Genomic DNA, 25,818 nt, shown 5'->3' on the forward strand with positions numbered 1-25,818 from the left:
GCCTGTTCATATCCTTTGACCATTTATCAATTGGGGAATGACTTGTAATCTTATAAATTTGACTCAATTCTCTGTATATTTTAGAAATGAGTCCTTTGTCAGAGACATAGGTTGTAAAGATTCTTTCCCAATTTCCCACCTCCTTCTTAATCTTGGTTACATTGGCTTTGTTTGTACAGAAACTTTTCAATTTCATGTAGTCAAAATTATCCATTTTGCATTTTATAATGTTCTCTAATTCTTGTTTAGTCATAAAGTCTTTCCCTCTCCACAAGTCTGATAGGTAAACTATTCCTTGTTTTAGGAGACTGCTTACAGTATCAACCTTTATACCTAGATCATGCACCCATTTAGACTTGATTTTGGTATATGGTGTTAGATAATGGTCTATGCCCAATTTCTGCCATACTATATTCCAGTTTTCCCAGGATGCCTTACTTTTTTAGGAAATAGCTAAACAAATTGTAGTATATGAATGTAATGAAATACCACTCTTCTACAAAAATGATTAACATGATTAATAGAGAAACATGGAAAGAAATGAACGATGCAAAATGAAGTAAAGTAAAAAAATCACATACACAGTCACTATAATCATATAAATAGAAATAAGCAAGAGCAACTATAACACAATTGAATGTGAATCTTGGCACGTTACATAGAGCAAACATGACCCAAAAAAGAGGCATGAGAAGAGGTACTGCCTTGCTGAGGTGGGAGGTCCAGACACATGACATATTTTATAGATTTTTAGATTTTTAAAATATGTTTATCAGTTTTGCTGATTTTTCCTCTTTTTCATTTTTTTTCATTAAAATATTCTTTGTTACTTAGCATGGAAGTAGAAAGACATTGGAAGAAATAGATAATGCACAAGCAAGCTATCAATAAAATTTTACTTAAAAAGTAACTGGTGAATATCTTGAAAAATATTATAGAATAGCTATTATCCTTTTGCAATTACAGTAGAAGTCAAGATAAACTCTTGGGTCTCCCACAACATGTAAGTCAGGACTAGTAAATTTGTTCTGATTCTGATACTGTAAATCCAGCCCCCAAAAGATTCTAAACTGTTTTTAGATTTATACTTTCTTCTTGTTACAAAAAAAAAGTCAAGTAGAAAAAGTTGACATTTTAAGGACAGTGTAAAGACTTATTCTTAGCATGCATACAGATTTCTGATTTATACATTTTTCTTTTTCTTATCTTCACCTGTATTTTTACCCTACTAGATCAGGCTTTTGAGTTGCGGAGAACAGAATCACAAACCATCCAATGAGAAATAAAAAAAACAGTAACATTTTCTTATTCCACCCAAGTTAAGGCAACTCAAAGAGTTGAATTAGGGTTGGTTCCTGTCTATAGGAACTAAATGAAATGTCTATATTGCCCATTTTCATCAGATCTTCCAAATCTCTGCTATGTAGCAAAGGTAAGATTCTTTATCTTCATAATATTCCACTTTTGTCTTTATCTTCCTTGTTATCTTCGTTACTCCTTTGCTAAAGCAGCATTTTCCTCATGTCCACTTTGTTAGAATTTCACACATAGGGTGGCTAGGTGGCACAGTGAGTAAACCACAGGACCTGGAGCCAGGAGGACTGGAGTTTGGTTCTGGCCTCAGACACTTAACACACACACACACACACACACACACACACACACACACACACTTAGCTGTGTAACCTTGGGCAAGTTACTTAACCCCAATTGCCCTCCAAAAGGCAAAAAAAAAAGAATTTCACACATGTCAAGTCAATGAAGTATTTTAAAAATACAAAGTATGTATTTGTAAAATGAGTTTGTTTTCTTTTGTTTGTTTCTTAGTGTTTAACCTTCCCTTAAAGGTGTCTTGCAAATTTAGTCACTTTTAAACCTCTAATTTTTTTCAGTATTGTTTTGAGGAACAGGGAATAATTGATTTTTGTGGGGTTTGGTAAGAATAAATTCACCAAATATCTTAGTAATTCCCTACATAGTCCGTGAATGACAAGACAAGCCTTCAAGCCACTAACTCTTCCTTATTCATGATGATTTCTATTTCTCCTCCTTTCTGCAGCAGTGTATCATGCTTCTTTATTATATGTAACACTCACTTTCTATCTTTAGAATTACAACTTCAAAAGGGAAAAAATATTTATTTTGGTATAAAACTTACTGAGATGGGTAAGTACCAATTTTTTTACCGCCTTTAAAGGCTTTGTTGTAGTTTTCAATCTAGGTTTGGTTATTTGAGGTAGCAAAAGAGAGAGGACAAAGGATCAGGCTTGAAGTGAGTAAGACCTAACTTCTGGCCCAGCCTCTGTCACAGACTGCTTATGTGACTCTAGAACATAGCACTTAAATTCTCAGTATTCCCAAGGACAATCTTAAAAGGTTCAATGAATAAGAATGTAATTCTCTAGGATACAAATGACTTGAATGTCTAAGGGTAGATGTCACATATCTAGTAACCTCTTATAATCCAGATAAGTACCTTTGTTTTGGCAACTTGATCACTGAAAAGGGCAGTTGTAGGTATTACATTATTTAAATGAGGTATCTGTATTATCTGAATATTGTTATTATGCATGAGTTATCACATGTATCATCCATTGCCAGTCATAGATTGAGACTACATTATAATAGTGACTATCAAAACTATAATTATAAATTTTCCTATAGGAATATTTAAAAATTTGAGTTTCTTTTGGCATATTTTCTATACAAACTAGAGTTTGTTATATTCCTTATGGTCAAAATGGGAACATTATTTAGACACAAAGGTGATACCATAAGCAAATTAGGAGAACAAGGAATAGTTTACCTGTCAGATCTATGGAGAAGGAAAGAATTTATGAACAAATAAGAGATAGAGAACATTATGAAATACAAAATGGATAATTTTGATTGCATTAAATTAAAAAGGACAATGCCTCTTAAAATAGCACAAACAAGGACAATGCAACCAAGATTAGAAGGAAAGTAAAAAGATAGGAAATTATTTTTATGATCAGTGTTTCTTATAAATTTCATTTCTAAAAATATATAGAGATTTGTAATGGGAATGGGAGTTTGAAGATATTCCCTGCCCCTTAATAGGCCCAAGGGGGAATTTGAAAACCTTCCATGCTTTGAAAGTAAACTCTGCCCCCTAATAGGCTGAATATAATGACATGGAGCCTGTGATGGGAGGAGTTTGCTGAAGGTTAGAGCAGAGTCACAGGAAGCTGGGATTTAGAACTAGAGAGACTGTGGGAGAGAGAGGACACTTAGGCAAGGAGGAAGTCAGGTTTGTGAGTAAATATTGATCTTGTATTGGTTTGTGGGAAGGCTAAAGGATGGCATGGCTCTCTGCTACATCGTGGTGTGTTAACTTTTATGTTGCTTTGATGGATTCCGTTTCCTGGGGTTGGCATTTGGTTTTCTGGTGTCTAAATAAATGCTTTGCTTCTGTCCTCTATATGGAGAGTTTGATATATTTTGCAATCTAGAGCCATGTGGAAATTTTTGTAGTCACGGTCTTTATTGTGATAGTGGGTGCTGTAAATATCACATCATACAAGTCATTCTCCAGTGGATAAATGGTGAAAGGCTGTGAACAGGTAGTTTTCTGATGAAGAAAGTAAAGCTATTTATAGTCCTATGAAACAATTCTCTAACTCATGGTTGATTATAGAGATGCAAATCAAAACATCTCTGAGACACCACCTCACCTCTGTCAGATTGGCTAATATGACAGAAAATAAAAGTGATACAGTTTAGAGAGAATGTGGGGAAATTGGAATACTAATGCATTGTTAATGGAGTTGTGAACTGATCCAACCATTCTGGAGAGCAATTTGGAACTATGCCCAAAGGGCAATCAAACTGTGCATACCCTTTGATCTAGCAATAGCTCTTCTAGGTCTGTATCCCAAAGAGATCATAAAATGGGAAAAGGACCCACATGTACAACAATATCTATAGCAGCTCTTTTTGTGGGGAGTGGCTGAACAATTTATGGTATATGGTAATGGTATATGTAATGGAATACCATTAAGCAGAAATGATGAGCAGGAAGATTTCAGAAAAACCTGGAAAGACTTACATGAACTGATGCTGAGTAAATTGAGCAGAAACAGGAGAACATCACACACAGTAGCAGCAACATTGTATGATGATCAACTATGATAATTTAGCTCTTCTCAGCAATCAAATGATCTAAGACAATTACAAAAGGCTCATGATGGAAAATGTTATCCACATCCAGAGAAAGAACAATGGTGTCTGAATGTGAATTGAAATATACTATTTTCACTTTTCTTCTTTCTTCTTTCTTATGGCTTTTCTCTTTTGTTCTGATTCTTCCTTCACAATGTGACTGATATGGAAATATGTTTAATATGATTATACATGTATAACCTATATCAGATTGCTTGCCATGTTGGGGAGGAGGGAGGGAGAAAAAAATCTGGAGCTCAAAATCTTACAAAAGTGAATGTTGAAAACTATCTTTACAAATAATTGGAAAAAATAAAGTACTATTGAGTGGGAAAAATGAATTACATCTTACTTATCCAGAAAAAAAATAAAGATACCTATCTCTCCCAGAATGTCACCACTCCCTCAACTTCATTTTAACTCTGGAACTAGTAACAGGTCTAAAAAATCTTAGCCAAAGCAAAGGAGGATTTACAGGAACTGTTTGTTAAAGATGCTCAGTCAAAATGAGAATATTCATTTCCAGAGAATGTCTGGACAAGAGAACAGTAAAGAAGCTGCAAATCAACGATGCAGTCACTAAACAGTGAAAAAGCAATGAGAGACAGAGAAGGAAGATGCAAGGAACTATAACCCTTTTGCATAGCAACCAGCAGAAGGAATGGAAATTTACTCTTGACCCTGATGACATTATTTTTCATACTTTTCATATAATATGATTTCTGTTAGAGGATTTATGTGATAGCATTGTCAGGGGTTTGCCAAACTATATTCGTTATTGAGTTTACAGAAATCTAAGCAGGTGGATTTGACTCAAAATTGTCATATGTGGGTTTGGCTAGACATGTAGATGGGGTAATGTGTGTTATGGTGATTGTCCAAAAGAAAGAAACTCCTGTTCCCTTTTCCCTATTCCTCCTGAATTCCCCCATTTGCTTGTCATGGCACCTAAAAATCTCACATTTATTTTTTTGAGTACATCAAATTTACCCTTTGAGTAAAATCTCTTTTGAAAAGAGAAAAGTTATCAGAAAGGGATAACAGGTAAAGTCATTATGTGTTCCTTTTCATATGTATTAGCTTGTCTCCATAGCTGAGAGAATAGGTTCCCGAGAGATGAGGGCACCAGACAAATTCAGAGGATTAAGAAAGGCTTAGAGCACGTATATTGTCTAGAAGAACAGGCTTGGGTGACCTGTCATAGTGTAGTCATCAAGCTACATGAGAACACAAAGTACTTTTGGAAAGAGGTAAGACAAAAATTAAAAGTAGAACTTAAAGAGAAGTGCATGTCATGCCAAGTAGTAATACAATCACCAAGCAAGGAACAAGAAGGAGGCCTTCCATATAAATAACATTATCACTGTCAGATGACTCTGGGCTAACTTGACTTTGAAATGACAGCATGAAATCATAGTAGGAATACAAAAGGACCCAAAACACTAACACTGAGCTACAGAACTCCTTGGAATAATATAATACCTGACAACCAATTTTAGAGTAATCAATTTAATTATGCAGAAGGCATTGTTCTTGAATTGGTGCCTTGGGACTGTCTGTTTCTTGTGATTAAGCATAGTGGCTATTTGATGGGGTAAGGATGAGTAGTAAGAAACAATAGTTATTATTTATCATTATGAACTATCAGAGATTAAAGGTCAGTAACAGTCTGACATTGCAGAAACTGTCTTAATGTTGCCCATTCCAACTCTATAGAAAGCATTTCTGTGCAGGATGATAATGTGGTTCATCAGCACCTATCTTTCTGAGGAAGAAAAATATGATTGAAATTGAGTAGCTTCAGGCAGGCTTGAAACTCTTGCTATATTTTTGGAATAGGCATGAATCTTTGCATGGAGGGGGTGGATATTCGCAGTACTGATGAAGGTGACACTAGTAGTTCTGATTTCACATGTCACTTTTCCATCTCCTTGAATGCTGGATGTACTGAAATGGCAAAGGACTTCCCAAAGTCTTTATAAATCTTTATCCTCAGATACAGAGATAGATAGAGAAGGAAAAAAATCTCTCAGGTGGTAGTGGTACCAATTAAGATATTTCAGAGAATCACCAAAGGATACAGGAATAAAAAATATCAGTGCTATCAGTAGAAGGTCTATCCTTGCCACTCTCTGATAACAGCAGCCCACAGGAATGTTGGAAGTCTCACCAGATCAGAGGAACAACCACCCTCTTTTTTGTGATTGCTTTTATTCCCCAAATATGGTTACTGAATCAGCCTGGGGATTGCTCAGACATTTTTTCCTAATTGGAGGGAAAGGTGGGAGAGAAAACAAATGCTTGTTAATTAAAACGACAAAACGACAAAAACAGTCTACATGACTTATGCATGTTTGTCACTGGACTTTCCTCCTCTATTTTGTTACTTTGTTTTTTCTGGAATCCTCCCCACTTTTTGCCTTGTTTTCTTCCTCTCACCTATTGAAAATCTTACTATAATCTTTGGATACTTGGGTTATTTCCTCATTCTAGATCTATGTGTAGGAATGAGAATTGGTAGGGGGAGCAGTCAAGCTTGGACTTTGCTCATTACAATATCTACATCGTTAATCATTGATAAACTTGTGTAAGATTGCAAAGATTTTCCCTCTCTAATATGAATAGCACAAAATTGATACATTATGGACACTGGAATTACTTTATCCCCACTGATATTATCACCATAGGAACCTTATTTTGCCATCCACCTGTACAATTGGCATAATTCAGTAGGTACACAAAGTTGATTTCAAGTACACCTGTTGGATTCGACGCTTAGACTTCCAATGATTATCTCTTAGATCAAAAGGAACATTTAAATGAATTGACATAATGAATATATATTGAAACAGGATGTAGTAGGAGAAGCATTTGCCGTAGAGTCAAGAGACTAAGAAGACCTAGATTTCAATCCTCCTTGTTACATGTTAAATGTGTGATGTTGGGAAAGTTCCTTCACTTTTCTGTGCTAATAATTTCCTCATCTGCAAGATGAGGTTAAATTAGATGACCCTTCAAGTCCCTTCTAGTTCCAATATTCTGACCTATGATCAGTAATTTCATTTTAAAAGTTTACAGTTCCTTCAAGAATGCCCAATAAAAGTTTGTATTTTTAGTTTTCTAATGATATGAATGATTCAAAAATTATTATTAGTAGAATAGTAGTAGTTTGCGACAATTTAGGGCTATTATGGAAAACGTCCTGTGTGATTTTTTTTTAAACAAAATTTAAGATATTTTTCCTATTTAAATTTCATCTTATGTTACTCAGCCCAATGTTGTCAATATTTTTTTTAAATCTGATCCTGTCATCTAGTATTTTAATTGTCCCTCTCAGATACCTATTTTATGCAAATTTATGTTTTTGTTCAAATTATTGATAAAACTATTGAACTGAATAGGTCCAATAATAGATCCCTGGGGGATCTCCTTCCAACTTGACTTTGAACCTCTTTGGATATACTCATTTCATCCATTTAAGTTTACCTAATGTCACAAATATTTTGCTCATATCTCTTCATCTAGTTTATCAAAACAGCAAGCAAAACTATGTCAAATGCTTTGTCAAAATCTAGGCAAATGATACCTACACCAATCTCCTTATCCACTGGTCAGTTATCTGTGTCAAAGTAGAATGGGGGGGCAGAGTCAAGATGGCAGAGTAGAAACAGGACTTTCATGGGGCTCCAGCTCCCACCTCCTCCAATTCATGTAAAAGGTGACTCTGAACAAACTTTGGAGCTATAGAAACCACAAAATGACACAGAGAAGCTAACCTCCCACTGAGGACAGCCAGGCAAGCAAGTAGGTAGTGGCCAGCTTAGCACTCTGGGAGCCAACCCCATCCCACTCGAGCAGCCTGTGCTGGAAGTTTTAGCCTCAGGGTGGGCCTGACCAACCACCAGCTGGAGGAACTTCAGATGACCAGAAGCTGTGGTGGTTTACAGAATTATCAACTCATAGATGCTAAGAACAAAGTGAGAGGTCAGTTCAGTGTGGAATTTGGAATCCAGTAGTTTGGGAGTATGGTTGGCCTTTGCCTCTGGGTGGGGGGAGAAGCTGCTGAGGTGCAGCAGCTGAGCATCCAATGCCATATGGCAGCTTCAGCTCCTGGCCTGCAGATTGTAGTGGGATCAAGCAACCAGTCTGAGGGATAATCGCTCTTGCTTTAACCTGCATGGATCTGGATTGCAGTCTAGGGTGGAGGTCCAGGGGTGTGTGACCAGCTTGCCAGAGCATGTGGAGGCTTCAGAGAGGGCACCCAACTAATACCTTTGGCAGCTGAGAAAACCTCAGTGATTTGGGACAAATTTCCCCTGTCTGGTGGCAGAGTCCTACTGTGGCAAGAAGCCCAAAAGTCAAGTAATTGAGTGGCAAGGTGAGCAAGCAAAGGAAGCAAAATGAACAGAGCAATCCAACATTACACTCCTATTTTGGGGACAAAGAGGCTAAAAGCATGGAATAGGAGGAAGACAGTGAAGTCAGAACTCCTGCACCAAAAGCCTCCAAAAAAAATATGAGCTGGTTATAGGCCACAGAGGACCTTAAGAAGGATTTTGAAAACCAAATAAGAGAAGTGGAGGAAAAATTGGGAAGAGAAATGAGAACCATGCAAGAAAACTATGAAATGAGAGTCAACAACCTGACTGAAGAAAATAACGCCTTAAAAAAAAGACTAACTCAAATGGCTAAAGAGGCTCAAAATGCCAATGAAGAGAAGAATGCCTTAAAAAAGCCAAATTTGCCAAATGGAAAAAGAATCTCAAAAGCTCACTGAAGAAAAACATTCCTTCAGAATTAGATTGGAGCAAATGGAAGCTAGTGACTTTATGATAAATCAAGATACTATTAAACAGATCCAAACAAATGAAAAAAAATAGAAGGCAATGTGAAATATCTCATTGGGAAAAGCACTAAACTGGAAAAATAGATCCAGGAGAGATAATTTAAAAATATTGGACTACCTGAAAGCCATGATCAAAAATAGAACCTAGAAATCATCCTCTAAGAAATTCTCAAGGCAAATTGCCCTGATGTTTTAAAATCAGAGGGCAAAATAGAGGTTGAAAGAATCCACCAATCACCTGTTGAAAAAGATGCCCAAAAGAAAACTCCTAGGAATATTATAACCAGGTTCCAGAGTTTTCAGATCAAGCAGAAAATATTACAATCAGCCAGGAAGAAACAATTTGAATGTTGTGGAAACACAATCAGGATAACCCAGGATCTGGCAGCTTCTACACTGAGGGATAAAAGAACTTGGAATATGATATTCTGGAGGTCAAAGACCTAGGATTAAAACCAAGAATCATCTACCCAGCAAAACTGAATATCATGTTTCAGGGGAAAATATGGTCATTCAGTGAAATAGAGGACTTTCAAGCATTCTTGATGAAAAAACCAGAGTTGAATAGAAAATTTGACATTCAGATACAAGAAGCAAGAGAAGCATGAGAAGGTAAACAGGGAAAAGAAATCATAAGGAACTTATCAAAGTTGAAATATTTACATCCCTATATGGAAAAGTGATAATTGCAACTTATGAAACTTTTCTCAGTATGAAAATAGTTGAAGGGAATAGAAATGTGTGTGTATACACATATATATGTCTATATAGGAGGGTATATGGGCATATGAATACATATGTGTATGTGTGTATATATGTATACAGGTATACATAGATAGAGGGCACAGGACCAATTTAATAGGAAGGGATGATACTTAAAAGGTGAAATTAGGAGGTGAGAGAGGAATATAATGAGGGGATATGGGGAGAGACAGAATGGGATAAACTATCTCATATAGAAGAGGCAAAGGAAATGGTCACAATGGAGGGAAAGAACAGGAAGGCAAAAGGGAATGGGTCAGCCTTATTCTCATTGAATTTGGCTTAGGGAGGTAATGACATACACCCTAATAGGGTATCTCACCTTACAGAAGAGTAGGGGGGAAGGGGATGAGAGGGGGGATGATGGAAGGGAGGGCAGGCTGGGGGGGAGGGAAGTTGGAAACACCCACTTTTGAAAAGGGACAGGATCAGAGTAGAGAATAGAACAAGTGGGAGGAGGGATAGGAGAGAGGGAAATATAGTGAGTCTTTTACAATATATCCACTGTGGAAATGTTTTGCATAGCTGCACATGTGCAACCTATATTGAATTGCTTGTCTTCCCAGTAAGAGTGGGTGACAAGGAAGGAAGGGAATGAATCTGGAATTCAAGGCTTTAAAATCAGATGTTTAATATATATATATATATATATATGTATATATATATATACTATTATTAATATTATTTTACATGTAACTGGGAAATAAGATATACAGGCACTGGGGCATAGAGATCCACCATGCCCTACTGGAAAGTTGGAGGGGGTATGGGCCAAGATATGGGAGAGAACAGATTGGAGGAGGGGATATACAGTGGGATCGCTATTTTGAGGTGGTGGGTAGGGGGAAAATGGGGAGGAAATATGTAACTCAAAATCTTGCGGAAATTAATGATATAAACTAGAAGTTAATTAAGCATTTGATAAAATAAAAAAAAGGTAGAATGAAGGTTCTTATAGCATAGCATGTTCCTGAAGAAGTGTGGATCTTTAATGAAATAGAGAACTTCCAAGGATTTTTTTTAAATTTTCTTTTTAATTTATGTAAGAAAAAGGCATTTACATAACATAGTATAATAAAAAGATTGCATATGAAAGTGTAAATCTACTAATTACAACTTGCTGTTCCTTTCAAATGTACAACAAAATTATTATGTAAATGTTCTTCTCCCTTTCCCCCTCTGTACCCTAGAGATGGCTACCATTAGATACAACTATGAATCAATACACCTTTATCTGTGTATATACATGTGTGTATATATGCATTTATATGCATATGCATATATATTTCTTTACATACTTTTATTTATCAGCTTTTTTCTCTGGCTGCAGGTAGCATCTTTTTTCATATGTCCTTTATATTTAATTTGTGTATTTATAGCAGTCAACATAAATTATTTGCTCAAAGTTGTTCTTAAAACAATAGTTTTTGTTATTTCATGCAAGTCTTTTTCTAAAATCACTGAGTTCATCATTTCCTATAACACAGTAGTATTCTATCACAATCATATATTACAACTTGTTCAGTCATTCTTCAGTTGAAGGGCATCCTGACAATTTCCAGTTCTTTGCCACCACAAAAAGAGCTGTTATAAACATTTTAGAACATATAGATTATTTTACTTTTTCCCTGATTACCTTGGGAAACAGACCTACTAGTGGTAATGCTGGATCAAAGAGTATAGGTAGTTTAATAACTCATTGGGCATGGTTCCAGATTGTTCTTCAAAATGATTGAATCAGTACACAATTTCACCAACAAGAAATTACTTTCCTAATTTTTTCCCATCTCCTCTAAAATTTGTCACTTTCCTCTTCTATCATTTTAACCAATCTGGTACATATAAAAGTGATATCTCATTTGTGTTATCTTGTTGTTTTTCTGTAGCTCCTGTGTTTGAATGACGAAATTTCTACCTTACTCTGGCCTTTTTGTCAAGAATCCTTAGAAGTTTAGGTATAAAATGGAACATTTTGATTACATTAAATTTTTAAAAAAGGTGTTTTTTTTTAAAAAATAAAATAAATACAGGGGTGGCTAGGTGGTGCAGTAAATAGAACATTGGCCCCAGAGTCAGGAGAAACTGAGTTCAAATACGACCTCAGACACTTGATACAATTACTAGCCGCGTGACTTTGGGCAAGTCACTTATTGCCCTCCAAAAAATAAATAAAAAAATATAGCCAATTGCCCTCCAAAAAATAAATAAATAAATATAGCCAAGATCAGAAGGAAAGCAGAAATGTTTTTGGGGGCAGGATTTATAGATAGTTTATCAGATAAAAGTTGAATATCTCAAATATATAAAGAACTTGGTCCAATCTTTATGAATATAAATCATTCCCCAATTGATAATGCTGAAAGGATATGAACAGGCAATTTTCGAAAAAAGAAATCAAAATCATTTATAGTTATATGAAAAAATGCTTTAAATCATTATTGATTAGAGAAAAGCAAATTAAAACAACCTTGAGATATCACTTCTAAAATCAGTTAACTTGAGCTATGAAAATAAAAGCAAAATACATTAAAGAAAAATGCACAACAAAATGGTCTTAGAATTGTTGGTCCCCCAGGAGAAAGTAATAAAGTAAATAACTTCAATACTATAATTTAGGGAATCATACTTCAAAATTGCTTGGAGATATTGAAATGAGACACAAAGTACAGATCGATAAGACTTTACAGCATACTATAAGAAATGATTATCAAGTTGGTCAAATTGGAAATTTAATTGAAAAATTCAAGAAGTTTAAGGCTGAAATGTCAAAAGTAAAGATAAATGACTTGTGCCAAAATATAAACATCCTATAAAACTGATTTTGTTCATCAATATAATATCAAAAAGATGAAAAAGCATTCATATTGAAGCTTCATTACATATATAATATGTAGAATATTTTCATAGCTCAAGTTAACTGATTTTAGAAATTTTTCTTAAATATTTTTTGTTACAACTCTCCGTATTTGTATTCTGTCTCTGTCTTCATGGTTTTTAGCCTTCCAGTGTTTTATTAAGATCTGAAGCTAGCCTAAACTATATGTTTTATCATTTGTCTTTTTGAGTTCTTTCAAAAGTTCTAATTTCCTTCTGGATTTCTTTCTTTAATTTTTTTTAAATTTAAGTTCTAACACTTTGAAATTGCTTTTGATTATTTTATACTGAATTCTTGAGGCCTATTTGTTATTTCACTATCCACAAAGCATTTGATAATTTCTCTCATGCTATACCATGGAGAAGACAGCACCAGAAATCTGGATCTGGTCAAATGGCCAGGGCTAATAGTTTTGAATAGGCCATTATTATGTTAGAGGTGAGTAATTAAAAATGTGAGGAATCTGTCCTTGAAGTTGCAGTTTATACATACATGCATACATACATACATTATATACACATACATATTCTAAATATATATATATATATTCTAAATGATTGAAATCAAATCATAGAAAACATATCAAAGGGTCAGCTAGGTGGCACAGTGAATAGAGCACTGGCCCTGGAGTCTGAAGGACCTGAGTTCAAATCCAGCCTCAAACACTTGACAGTTATTAGCCATGTGAACTTTGGCAAGTCACTTAACCCCAATTGCCCAGCCTTCACCCCTCCTAAAAAATGCAAAAAAAAAAAAACCCTAAAATATTGAAGAGGTAGCTAAGGTGTTGGATGAGAGAATCAGGATCCAAAATACCTAATGAGGTTTCAACAATGGTCTGAATCAAATAAGATAAAATTCAAGAAGCAAAAATATTGTTTTACTCAACTAAAAAATGTACTTCATAGATCCAGAATGGCAGAGATATGCTTAGATAATAGTTACAAGGAAAATAATACATGACTTTTCCTAGGTTAAAAGTTCAATATAATTAAACACTCTACAATAATAGTCCCCAAAGCAATGTTCTTCTAGGTTGCAAAAAGAGGCATCATGTCTTGAAAGATGGAGATTAGAGTCCTAGTGCTTTGGGTAGACCACAATTAGAGTATTTCATTCAGTTCTAAGCTTCCTGTTTTAAATAGTAAATCAATAAGCTCAAACTCAGTCAAAATGACAAAGGGTTGCAAACTATGATATCTGAATGTATTATTAAATTAGCTGGGGATGTTTAGCCTGGAGAACAGACTGGAGACAGGAACCTATGACTTAATTGATAGCAGAAAATCCTGCAAATAATGTAAATTGACAATTTCAGTTTAAATTTTAATTTTTAGAGAGTTATTTAGAGCATAGAAAGGTTATGTATCATACCTAGGCTCACACATCTAGAACGAATTAGAAGCAAGATTTGAACATAAACATTTCCTGGCTTCAAGGACAGGTCTTTACCCACTCTGCCACTCTGTGTCTCACAGATAAGAGCATACTTAGTGCAAATATAACATCAGTCTTTAAGTATTTGAAGAATTATCATGGTGAAGTATGATTATATTTATTTTGCTTGGACATAGAAGAAAGAACAAGGAACAAAGAGTGAAGACTGATGTAAGTATAAAGCCATGCACAAGCAGTTTTCCAGAAGAATGCTACTGTGAACAGCTTTTAAGATTCTGATTACACAGTATAGTGAACACTCTATTCCATAATAAATCAAAGCAAAACATTCACAGAAAATCAAGGTACAGAATTCACAATATTACAACTTATCACAGAAAATCACAACATAGTATTCACAACAGAATTTAATTATCATTAAAATGGCCACATAGTTTCCACCATAGTGGTCACAATATTTAGAACAAAGAACAATCATATTAAAGTACAAGAATCAAAGTCTTCCACTCATGGGGCACACTAAGTTAACTCAATCAGTCACTTATTCATCAATCAATTACTAAGTATCATACACAGACCCTTCACCACTAGGTCACTAGTAAGCAACAATTTCATCACTACTCAGTACCCACAGAGAAGTCTTTTCATCTTGACTCTAGGCAGGCGACTCCTACCTGGATTCAACAGAGTGTCACCTGGGTTCAATGGCAGACAGCTCCCAGTTCCTTGTCCAGTTCTCTGGGTAGGTCCTGCTCCACACTGAAGTTCACAGGGTCCAGTCCATCTCAAATCCTTCACAATTTCTGTTCCTGGGAATTCAAGGCTCAACCAAGCCACAAACAGACAAAGTCCCTGCATCCTGGTCATGCTTCCTCAATCTTCTGCAGCTCATTCAAAAAATCAGAATCACCTCATCCAACCTGGGTGGTGGAGGGTTTCCTGAGCTACTCTTCAGTCTCCTAGGCTCCTCTTCAGAAGAAGCTCTGCCACCACAAGTTCTCAGGAAATTCTGACTCAGTTCTCCATTCTCATTTCTCTTCTGTAGTTGCTCTGCCTCCAGATAAAATTCTGACTGTCCCTTACTGGGGCTTTTCCTTATATACATACAGAATTAGCTTCCTGTTTCAGCCAACCCCTTCCTGTTACATCAGTGACAGGAGTTCATACCTTCTGTTTCCCCAACAGAGGCTTGATCAATTACTAATTGCTCAGTACTTGCTACCTTTGCCAACACAAAGGGATTTTCAAATTCAAATTACATTACCATTACAGTAAGGAGAAAGAAAAAAATTCAAACAATTAGAATTGTAAATGTAGAATGGACTGCCTTAAAGGTCAACTTGCTCTCCATCATTGCTGGTCTTTTATAGGAAATTAGATGACCACTTTTTCAGAACAGTTTAGAAGTAATTCTAATTTCTGTAAAGTTTTGACTGACTAGTTGAATAGTTTAACTAGGCCCATGGTAGCACTGAGATTTTGTGACCCTCTTTTCATAATAGTCACAGTGCTAAGCCACTTAGCACCGTATATCTTTTACTCACACAATAGAACCCATATAGTTTAAGATGGATTGGGTCTCTATCACTGCTGATTGCTTTGGAGCTCCCTAATATTCCCTTCCCAACTTTTCTTTCTGTATGGGGACACACCATTCTGCCATCATAACTTTGTAAAACACTACTCAACTTATGTAGTTGTATAAATTTTAAGTTTCTCTTTGTTGTTCTGAGCTACAGGAGCTACAGTGGTCTGCATACTACTTGGGACAAAATAAAATAATTAAATGTATTAACTTACCCAATAAATCTCATAGCTTTTTTACCTCTTAAAAAACCCTCAATATACAAAATTTGAATGTGCTGCCATCACTTTTAAAAATGATTTGGCATTGAGTTCACAAAAAAATCACATATTTCTTCATCAAGAAAGTACACTTTTATCACATTAGATGTTATACATACTTTTGATGATCATCTATTTTTCCAAGTTTAGCTTTGATTATCCCTCATAGATTTTTCATGAGGTTAACATTAGGCAAGTTCCCAGGCTATAGAAGCATGTTTATCCATTTCTTTCATATACTTATTAATGTGTCATGATGTTTGGCATAGTACAAGGCCATTCTATCTTCATGTGAGAATCTGTTTATTTCCAGAACAATTTTGCTTCTCATTATCTCAGTATATTTATTAGAGTGCATTAATCCTTTGGGGGGAAGAAAGGTTCTAGGTCCCTGGAAGTCAAAAATCCCCCAAACACTTTGGGTAGATGTATGGCAATCTAATAAAGTTGCCCAGATTTTATAAGTTCTCTCAGAATTCTTCTAACAGCATTTTGGATACAAGGCCTTGAATGAAAAAACTGAGTTCCATTGTTAAAAATCACTTTTTTCCAATCTTCAATGTTCTAGTTTCCCATGACAAACATTTTCCCCTTAACAAGAGGTTACTTAAAAAAAAAACCCAACAAAATAAAAACAATAACAACAAAAACTGGTCTTGTCTATTTTCTCCAAATTGTAAGAAGCAGCACAGGAGAGGAATCATCAATGACCTTTCCAGATTTCAAGTCCTTTGGGATGTCTTTGCCTTTTTCTTATTAATTAGGTTGTATTTCAGGAATAGATTATCAGGTCTTAGTCGTTTGCTTGCTTTTTTACTGTATTTTCCTTTGTAATTTGATATAATTAATCTTGTTTCTTCTTGGATTTAAATGATCCTTGAAATACTTGAATTCTTGAGATCAAGGACCACTGAAATATCTCAGTTATCAAAAGGTGTTGTTGCAGAGCTACAACTTTTACACATTTCCATATCCATTCTAAATATAATCATAAAATTAAAATAGAACAAGAAGAAAATGAAAATGTGTATTTCATGAAATTCAGCATGAAAAATAAGTGAAGATGGGGCAACTAGCTTAATCCAGTTTCACCAGGTCAGGATCAGGTGTCTGAGTCTTTATTCAGTAAAAGCCAAGGGTATTCTAAAGTCATTTCATAGTACCATAGGGGCTTGAGAAAGCTCACTGTTAAATTTTAGGGATGAACATTTACAACTCAGAAATGAACAAATGCTACAAGTCAGAACTTGATTTATTGTTTTGTTGATTGTCTAAATTTAGCAAAGTGATGGAAAAAACAATAATGCAAATTGAAATTAATAGTGTCGTGTTTTTGCAGAGCCAGCTGTTGAACATTTACCAGCACACTCCTGACTGAACTCCTCTTCTACATGTCATCTACCTAATCAAGTCATTAATAATGGATTGTTTCTTTTTCTATCAAACTTTATGATTATAGATTATGGAGTACTCTAATTCCACAATAGTTTAATTATAATCTTCCTCATTTTGTAAGAACATATGACATTGCTCTGAAAAAAATGCCATTCTGACATTAGGTAGTCATAAATTCAGAACTCTTGACCTTGGAATGATATTAATAAGCTTGGTACTTCAGGGATGTAGAGAGATGAAACAGGTGACATGCTTACAGGTTCTTGAAAATCTAAAGCATAATTTGTTTGTTCTTAGCTAACAATTTGCATCATTTCAAAATTAACATGAAAATCCAGAGGGAAATAAAGTTCTATTGTGATTAACCTATAAGGGTTTTAGATAAAATATTAATCATGAGAGATGACTTTTATTCATCAATATTCTTTCATTAATATAGGATTCATTTTGTTGTTCAAAATGTATCTTATAAAATAGTAATAATAGTCATGGGCATAAATTGATCATTTCGTGAATAAATACAATGACACCCACTTTACACTTGTAGAAAATTGTAAATAATTTATTCAAAGTGTATGACATATCCAAGAATAGAAGACTAATAATCCACAGCATACATTCTGTGAGCACTGGTACCACATTATTCTGGAATCTTCCAAGGAGTACCTGAAGAATGTACAATCCACTGAACTCATATAGGAATATTTCCAGCTTTCCAGGCATTTTAGAGGGACTTTGTTTTGCCATCAGAAACCTCAATCTCAAAGACTATGCAAACCTTGAAATTCTGTTACTGGTAGTGGTTTGAGGGAAAGAGTTCCTGGTTCTACCAAAAAGGATTTATCATCTGAACAGAATTCAGAAAGGGTTTGGAAAAGTGAAGAGATACTGATACATAGGACAACCCAATTCAAATGAATTCTATAAGTGAGATTGCCTTAGTAACATTTCAAAAACAAATTGAGCAAAACCAAATACCATTTGTTATTTATTTTTATGAAAATAAATTCTTGGAGAACAAATTTGGATGCTTCCACATGGGGCAATTGAATAAAATTGGAATCTCAGTTTTAAACCAGAAATATTGATTCAGAAGCCAGAGTAAGTTCCAATGTGGGCATATACACTGAGAGAAGAGACTGAACAAATTCAATAATAATTCTGCTCTTGATTTGATTACTTCATTCCATGTAGAAACAATATCTGTTTATATAAGTTAATTCCACAGAGGCTTATTTTCCTTCTAAATGAAAGAAATGCTATTTGCCTGTGTCCTATTTATTTCTTGAATATATTACTAAAATTATCTCTTATGAAATTCATATTAATACCTTTTCCTTAATATCTACATGTTCTTGCAGAGGTCTTACAGATCTTTGGGAATCCTTCTGTGTCTTCAGTGATTTTTCATATAGTCATCTGTGTCCATCCTTAAATCAAAATTCTTTGAAAGAAATTATTTTTGTTTCAAATGCAAGTAAAACTAAATATACTAGATTTAGTACATTTCAACTTATATTTAAATAAAAATTTAGTATATTTAGCATATATTAAAACTAAATATACTAAATGTACTAGAAGTATAAATACTAGAAATTGTATCAAGAAATAGAAGGGACTGGGGCGGCCAGGTAGCACAGCGAGTAAGAGCACCAGCTCCAGTGTTGGGATGACCTGGGGATCGAATCCAGGCTCAGACACTTAGCACCCACCCAGAAACACCTGGCCGTGTAACCTTTAGCAAGTTACTTAACCCCAATTGCTTAGGGGTTGCCAGGTGGCTCAGTGAGTAAGAGCACTGGCTCCAGTGTCGGGATGACCTGGGGATCAAATCTGGGCTCAGATATTTAGCACCACATGCAGAAATAACTGGCCGTGTAACCTTGAGCAAGTTACTTAACCCCAATTGCTTAAAAAAAAAATGAAATAGAAGGGACAATGAGATTTTTTAATATGACTGAACTTTATCATTCCACAAAATATCCCATGCAATAATCCATCATTTTAAAACTTTATTCTGAATCTAATGAACATCCAAAAAGAACATTCCCTTTCACTAAGTAGACTAGAAAAAGAGTATTATATATAAAACCATGGATTTCTGTTATATACAGATTGTTTTAAATGTGTGTGGGTATATGCGCGCATGTGTGTACGAATCTATTACCTTCAAAGCTGTCTTAATTTTCTGTTTTCTTATGAGCTTCCTTCTGTTCTTTCTCATTCATTAAAAATGCTTCAGTGACCACCATTCTTTCTGTTTCTTTTGCAACACTATTACTAGCTCCCTCTCCACAAATAAAGAAAATCATAAACCTTATAGCAGAGTCAAGCAAATCAAACCCACACATCACCATGCCTGAAAAAATAGCAACAAGCAATGCGATCATAAAGAATTGAACATAACTGAAAACGACTGAACACCAATATCTTAGTTTAAAAGGAAATAGTAGCATCAGGCAGTGAGGGACAAAGATCATCAGCATTGCTTCTCCCCTTCTAATGTTAGGTATCTCTTCAAACTTTTAGAAGATTGAAGGAGATTTGCAAGGGGGTTTAGACATGGGAATTGCATAGGAATTGCTTATTGAGCTAACTTTTTTAACATGGTTGAAACATTCAAATTGACAATGTTTATCATCTATCTGTGTGCTGAAACAAATAGCCACATAATTATTGGTGATCTGATGCATAGTGGTGGGACTTGAGCAGGTACTTTAATGGTGAGTCTATATTCTCACTGATATGAATACTCTGACCAAGGATACAGATTGAAACTTGTCCATTCCTACACATGTATCATCATTATCCTCATCATCACCAATGATGATGAAGAGGAAGGGAAGAAGGAGTCTATTACACCCCCACTGAACATGCCACAAAGTATGGAATAATGGAAAGTAAGGGAATATAAGTCACAGGTAGGAGTAACAAGCACTCTGAACACTGAGACCACTGCAGTAGCTTTGATAGTTGTGGAAGAAGCCTGACTTGGGCTAATCAGCTCCATCAATACCTCTACTGAGGTTAGCAGCCCTGCCAGCGTGATTTAACTGATGCTAGGACTCTAAGAAATTGGCAGGGCAGAATAAGGTTTCAGGACAGCTCTACTGAGAACTATTGTAATGATCAACTTCATACAGGGGAAAGTAAAGGAAGTGGAGCACCTTCATGTTCTGTTGCATAAGAAGTCAAGATGCAGGGGCGGCCAGGAAGCACAGCGAGTAAGAGCACCGGCTCCAGTGTTGAGAAGACCTGGAGATCAAATCCCAGGCTCAGACACTTAGCACCCACCCAGAAACACCTGGCCGTGTAAACTTGAGCAACTTACTTAACCCCAATTGCTTAGGGGCAGCCAGGTGGCTCAGCGAGTAAGAGCACCAGCTCCAGTGTTGGGATGACCTGGATCAAATCTGGGCTCAGCACCACACCCAGAAATAACTGGCTGTGTAATCTTGAGCAAGTTACTTAACCCCCGATTGCTTAAAAAAAAAAAAAAGAAGTCAAGATACATTGAAACAAATTAAAAATAACAATATCTTACCTGCTGGAAATGGCCTAGTACAGATGGAACTGACAACCAAAGTAAGCAAAGGCTGAGTTCATATGAAATGGACTAGAATTTTTTTATTTTCAAGTAATACATAATAAAACTGAAAACAATTCAACACTTACATAAAAAGTCTTCTACTGCTGTTTGTCAATGATTTCCTCAATTCCAAGTTACAAAACAGTGTATTACAGATCAATGTAAGTTAATTTAAGAAATAGCTTCTTTCCTAAATCTGAATTAGATGAAATGAAAATGGATATTGGGGTTTTAATTAAAATTGAATCAGGAAAAGACAAAAGAAAAGGGCATTTGAAAATTACTCTATACGCAGCCTCCAGAAGTGCTATCCAGTAACAAAAGAAATAATAAAAATCATAACAATATCTTAAAACATTTTGAAAAAAGTGCTATTCAGTAACAAAAGAAATAACAAAAATCATAACAATATTTTAAAACACTTTGCAAAAAGTACTATCCATTAAAAAAAGAAATGACAAAAATCCTAACAATATCTTAAAATATCTTGGAAGGAAGATACTTGGGATGAAATTTTGAAAAGCTAATGGATAACATGAATCCAACTAACAGATAAAAAAATGATGGGTGGTGGCATGGGATCTTTGAAAAATATGATATTTTATATTCATCATTAACAAACATATTACTCTACAATATTTGATAGAGAACATAAAAATATTTTCAGGACTTGCATACAGTAGTACCTGCTATAGTCCTTGTCATGGTAAGGACCACATGAGGAAAGATAGATCTAGGAATATTCTTAGTAAAAAAAATCTCATCTTTGGCAAAAGCTACTTGAGAAAACTTCTGAAGAGTTGTAGAAAGAAAATGGAAGATGAAATCACTATGTAGATGACAAATACACATAGAAAATTTGAATACTATGCCATTTGATTAAGGGCAATAAAAAAGGAATGTAGAATGCAATCTGGAAAAATTTCATCAGAAATTCTTGAAATTCTTCAACAATAATTGAAAATGAAACCAAAAATTCAAGGAGGTTCAAGAATCAAAAAACAAAATATATATTTCAATATAAATAGAAAGGTATGATATATAGGTTTGAAAAGGTAAGAAATTGTAGTTATAATATTTATACTAATACTTTCAGCACATTCCTACTTGGAGCTTACTATTCTCCTGGACCCAAGTTTCTGAAAGGAGGCAGCCAGCAGGAGTATTAAAGGTTCGTGGCTTCCAAAGAGATAATCAAAGGTCTCCAGGATGTATTCACCTGAAACACTTGTCAGGTCTATTTCATAGGCTCAGTGACCATCAACTGTGGATACAGTGTTTTCCAATCTTGTCTCAGTGACTCCAGCAAAGTTTCCATGCTTTTCTCCTACCCTGAGAGTAGGAAATCTCCCAGTCAAGAGCTTTTAAATCCACTTTAAAGAAAAGAAGTCTGCTGTCATCATCAAGCAACATCAGCAGAGACCTGAGGGACCCAGTAAATGTGACAGTCACCAGGAGGCTCAAAAGCTGTTCTGTATGGATGATAAGACCCTACTCTGTGTATCCTGTTCATCATACCAGTAACATGAAGCTCACACAATCCGACCCATAGAAGAGGCTGCTGAGGAATACCAGAAAAAGTTCCAGTAGAATCTGAAAGTTGAATATGAAAATTTAAAAGATATTGATAAGCCAATGCTTGAGGAAAAGAAAGTACCTTGGGCTGTCATGTGGGTGGAATAAGTGAAATGTAAAAAGAAATTGAACGAAAAATTTTCAAGAAATAAGTGAATTCTTTTTTTCTAAAATTCATTTATTTTTAGTTTTCAACATTCATTTCCACAAGATTTTGAGTTACAATTTTTCTCCGCATCTTTCCCCTACCCCCACCCCAAAATAGCAAGCCAATTGAATACCCTTTCCCCAATCTGTTCTCTCTTATATCTTGCCCCATCACCCCCTTAACTTTCTAGTAGAGCAAGATGAATTTCTATACCCCAGTGCCTGTATAACTTATTTCCCAGTTGCATGTAAAAAACAACTTTTTTTTTGTTTTTTGTTTTAGTTTTGTTTGGGTTTTTTTTTAAGCATTTGTTTTTAAAACTTTGAGTTCCAAATTTTTTCCCTCCTTCCCTCCTCACTTGCCCCCACTGGGAGTATAAGCAATTCAATATAGGTTGTACATGTGTAGTTATACAAATTATTTCCATAGTATTTATATTGTGAAAGACTAACTATATTTCCATCCATCCTATCCTGCCCCTACTTATTCTATTTCTCCTTTGACCCTATCCCTTTTCAAAAATGTTTGCTTCTAACTACCCTCTCCCTCAAGTTGCCCTTCCTTCTATCCTCCCCTCTCTTATCTCCTACCACCCCTATTTTCTTATAGGGTAAGATACCCAATCGAGTGTGTATGGCATTCCCTCCTTAAGCCAAATTCAATGAAAATAAGGTTGTCCCATTCCCTTTCACCTTCCTGATCTTCCCTTCCATTGTAACAGTTTTCTCTTGCCTCTTTTATATGATAATTTACCCTAATCTATGTCTCCCTTTCTCCTCCCAATAAATTCCTCTCACTTCTTAAATTTATATTTTAGATATCATCCCTACATATTCAACTCAGCGGTTACCCTCTGTCTATGTACATAGATACATGTGTCCACACACATATATATTTAACCACATATATCCTCACATATACCCTCCTATACATACATATATACACACATCTATATTCCCTTCAACTATCCTTACACTGAGAAAAGTTTTATGAGTTACAATGATTGTTTTTCCATGTAGGAATATAAATAGTTCAACTTGAACAAGGTCTTTATGATTTCTTTTTCCTGTTTACATTCTCATGCTTCTCTTGCTTCTTGTATTTGAAAGTCAAATTTTCTGTTCAGCTCTGGTTTTTTCATCAAGAGTGCTTGAAAATCCTTTATTTCATTGAATGACCATATTTTCCCCTGTAGCATTATACTCAGTTTTTCTGGGCAGGTGATTCTTGGTTTTAATCCTAGCTCCTTTGACCTCTGGAATATCATACTCCAAGCCCTGTGATCCCTTAATATAGAAGCTGCTAGGTGTTGTGTTATCCTGATTGTGTTTCTACAATACTCAAATTGTTTCTTCCTGATTGCTTGCAGTATTTTCTCCTTGACCTGGGAACTCTGGAATTTGACTACAATATTCCTAGGAGTTTTCTTTTTGGGATCTTTTTCAAGAGGTGATCAGTGAATTCTTTCCATTTCTATTTTGCCCTCTGGTTCTAGAATATCAGGGCAATTTTCCTTGAGAATTTCTTGAAAGGTGGTGTCTGGGCTCTTTTTTTGATCATGGTTTGCAGGTAGTCCAATAATTTTTAAATTATCTCTCCTGGATCTATTTTCCAGGTCAGTGGTTATTCCAATGAGATATTTCACATTGCCTTCTATTTTTCATTTCTTTGTATCTCTTTTATAGTATCTTGATTTCTCATAAAGTCATTAGCTTCTAATTGCTCCAACATAATTTTGAAGGAGTTATTCTCTTCAGTGAGTTTTTGAAGTTCCTTTTCCATCTAACAAATTTGGCTTTTTATGGCATTCTTCTCCTCATTGGCTTTTTGGGCTTCCTTTGCCATTTGAGTTAGTCTGTTTTTTAAGGTGTTATTTTCTTCAGTGTAATTTTGGGTCTCCTTTAGCAGGCTGTTGACTAGCTTTTCATAATTTTCTTGCTTCATTCTCATTTCTCTTCCAAATTTTTCCTCCACTTCTCTTAACTGATTTTCAAAATCATTCTTGAGCTAGTCCATGGCCTGTAACCATTTCATATTTTTCTTGGAGGCTTTTGATGCAGGAGTTCTGACTTTGCTGTCTTCCTCCCACTCCATGCCTTAATCCTTTTTGTTCCCCCCAAAATATTCTATGGTCTGTTTGTGCTTCCTTTGCTTGGTCTTCCTGCCAGTCAATTACTTGACTTTTAAGTTCTTTGCTATGGTAGAACTCTGCTTCCAGAATGGAGAGAACTTTGTCCCAAATTTCTGGGGTTTCACAGCTACTGGAGCTATTAGGAGAGTGCCCTCTCTACAGCCCCCACAAACTCTGGCTCACTGGCCACACACCAGGACCTCCACCCAAGATCATAATCCAGATCCAAGTAGGTTAAAGCAAGAGTGATTACCCTCTGAATGGTCATTTGGTCCCCCTAAGATCTGCAGGCCAGGAGCTCCTGAGGCAGCCATTTAGTGGGGCTGCACAGTTGCTGTGGCTCTGCCACTTCTCACCCCGGGGGCAGGAGCCAGACCACATTCTTCAGTCCCCCCCTGTTCCAACAGAGTTCCACACTGACTTTTTACTTTGTCTTTGGAATTTATGGCTTGAGAAGTCTGGAAACCTCAACAGCTGCTGATGATTCACTCTTCTGAAGTCTGCTCTGGCCGGCCTGCTGGTCAGGGCTGCCCTGGGGTCTGGGCTGGTGCAACTCACACAGGACTGTGCTTGGCTCCCAGCTCAGTGTGATAGACCCTCCCTGTCAGCCTGCAAGTCTTCCTTCAGTGGAAGATTTGTCTCTCTCTGTCACTTTGTGGTTTCTGTAGCTCTAAAGTTTGTTTGGAGTCATTTTTTTTACAAGTATTAGAAGTGATTAGAGCATGAGCTCATGCCAAGTTTGTACTTTAAGTCTGCCATCTGCGCTCCACCAATAAGTGAATTCTTGAGTGATGAGGAGGATGTCCATAGTCTTATGGAGCTGGATGACAGGGAGAATGAAATGTCTGAGCACTTTAAGGAACATTAGGTCCAAAACACAGAGAAAAAGAGGATAAGCAGCCTTCAACTATCTTAACACAAGTATTAAGGGAAAAAAAGTCTCATATGCCAGATATATACCTACTTCAGGATTTTTTTTAAGCAATTGGGATTAAGTAACTTGCTCAAGGTTACACAGCCAGTTATTTTGTGTGGGTGCCAAGTATCTGAGGCTGGAATCGATCCCAGGTTG

The 25,818-nt window shown here is 35.7% G+C and overlaps 1 pseudogene; it reads left to right on the forward strand.

Annotated features, from left to right (window-relative positions):
• Nucleotides 1–25,614, forward strand: part of LOC138170260 (tripartite motif-containing protein 75-like) — a 31,546-nt pseudogene extending 5,932 nt beyond the window's left edge.
• Nucleotides 25,615–25,818: the final 204 nt, after the last annotated feature.

Source organism: Petaurus breviceps, unplaced genomic scaffold (assembly GCF_028583685.1).
Source record: "Petaurus breviceps papuanus isolate PSGF00001 unplaced genomic scaffold, PetGlider_PUasm1.0 38, whole genome shotgun sequence".
Taxonomy (NCBI): domain Eukaryota; kingdom Metazoa; phylum Chordata; class Mammalia; order Diprotodontia; family Petauridae; genus Petaurus; species Petaurus breviceps.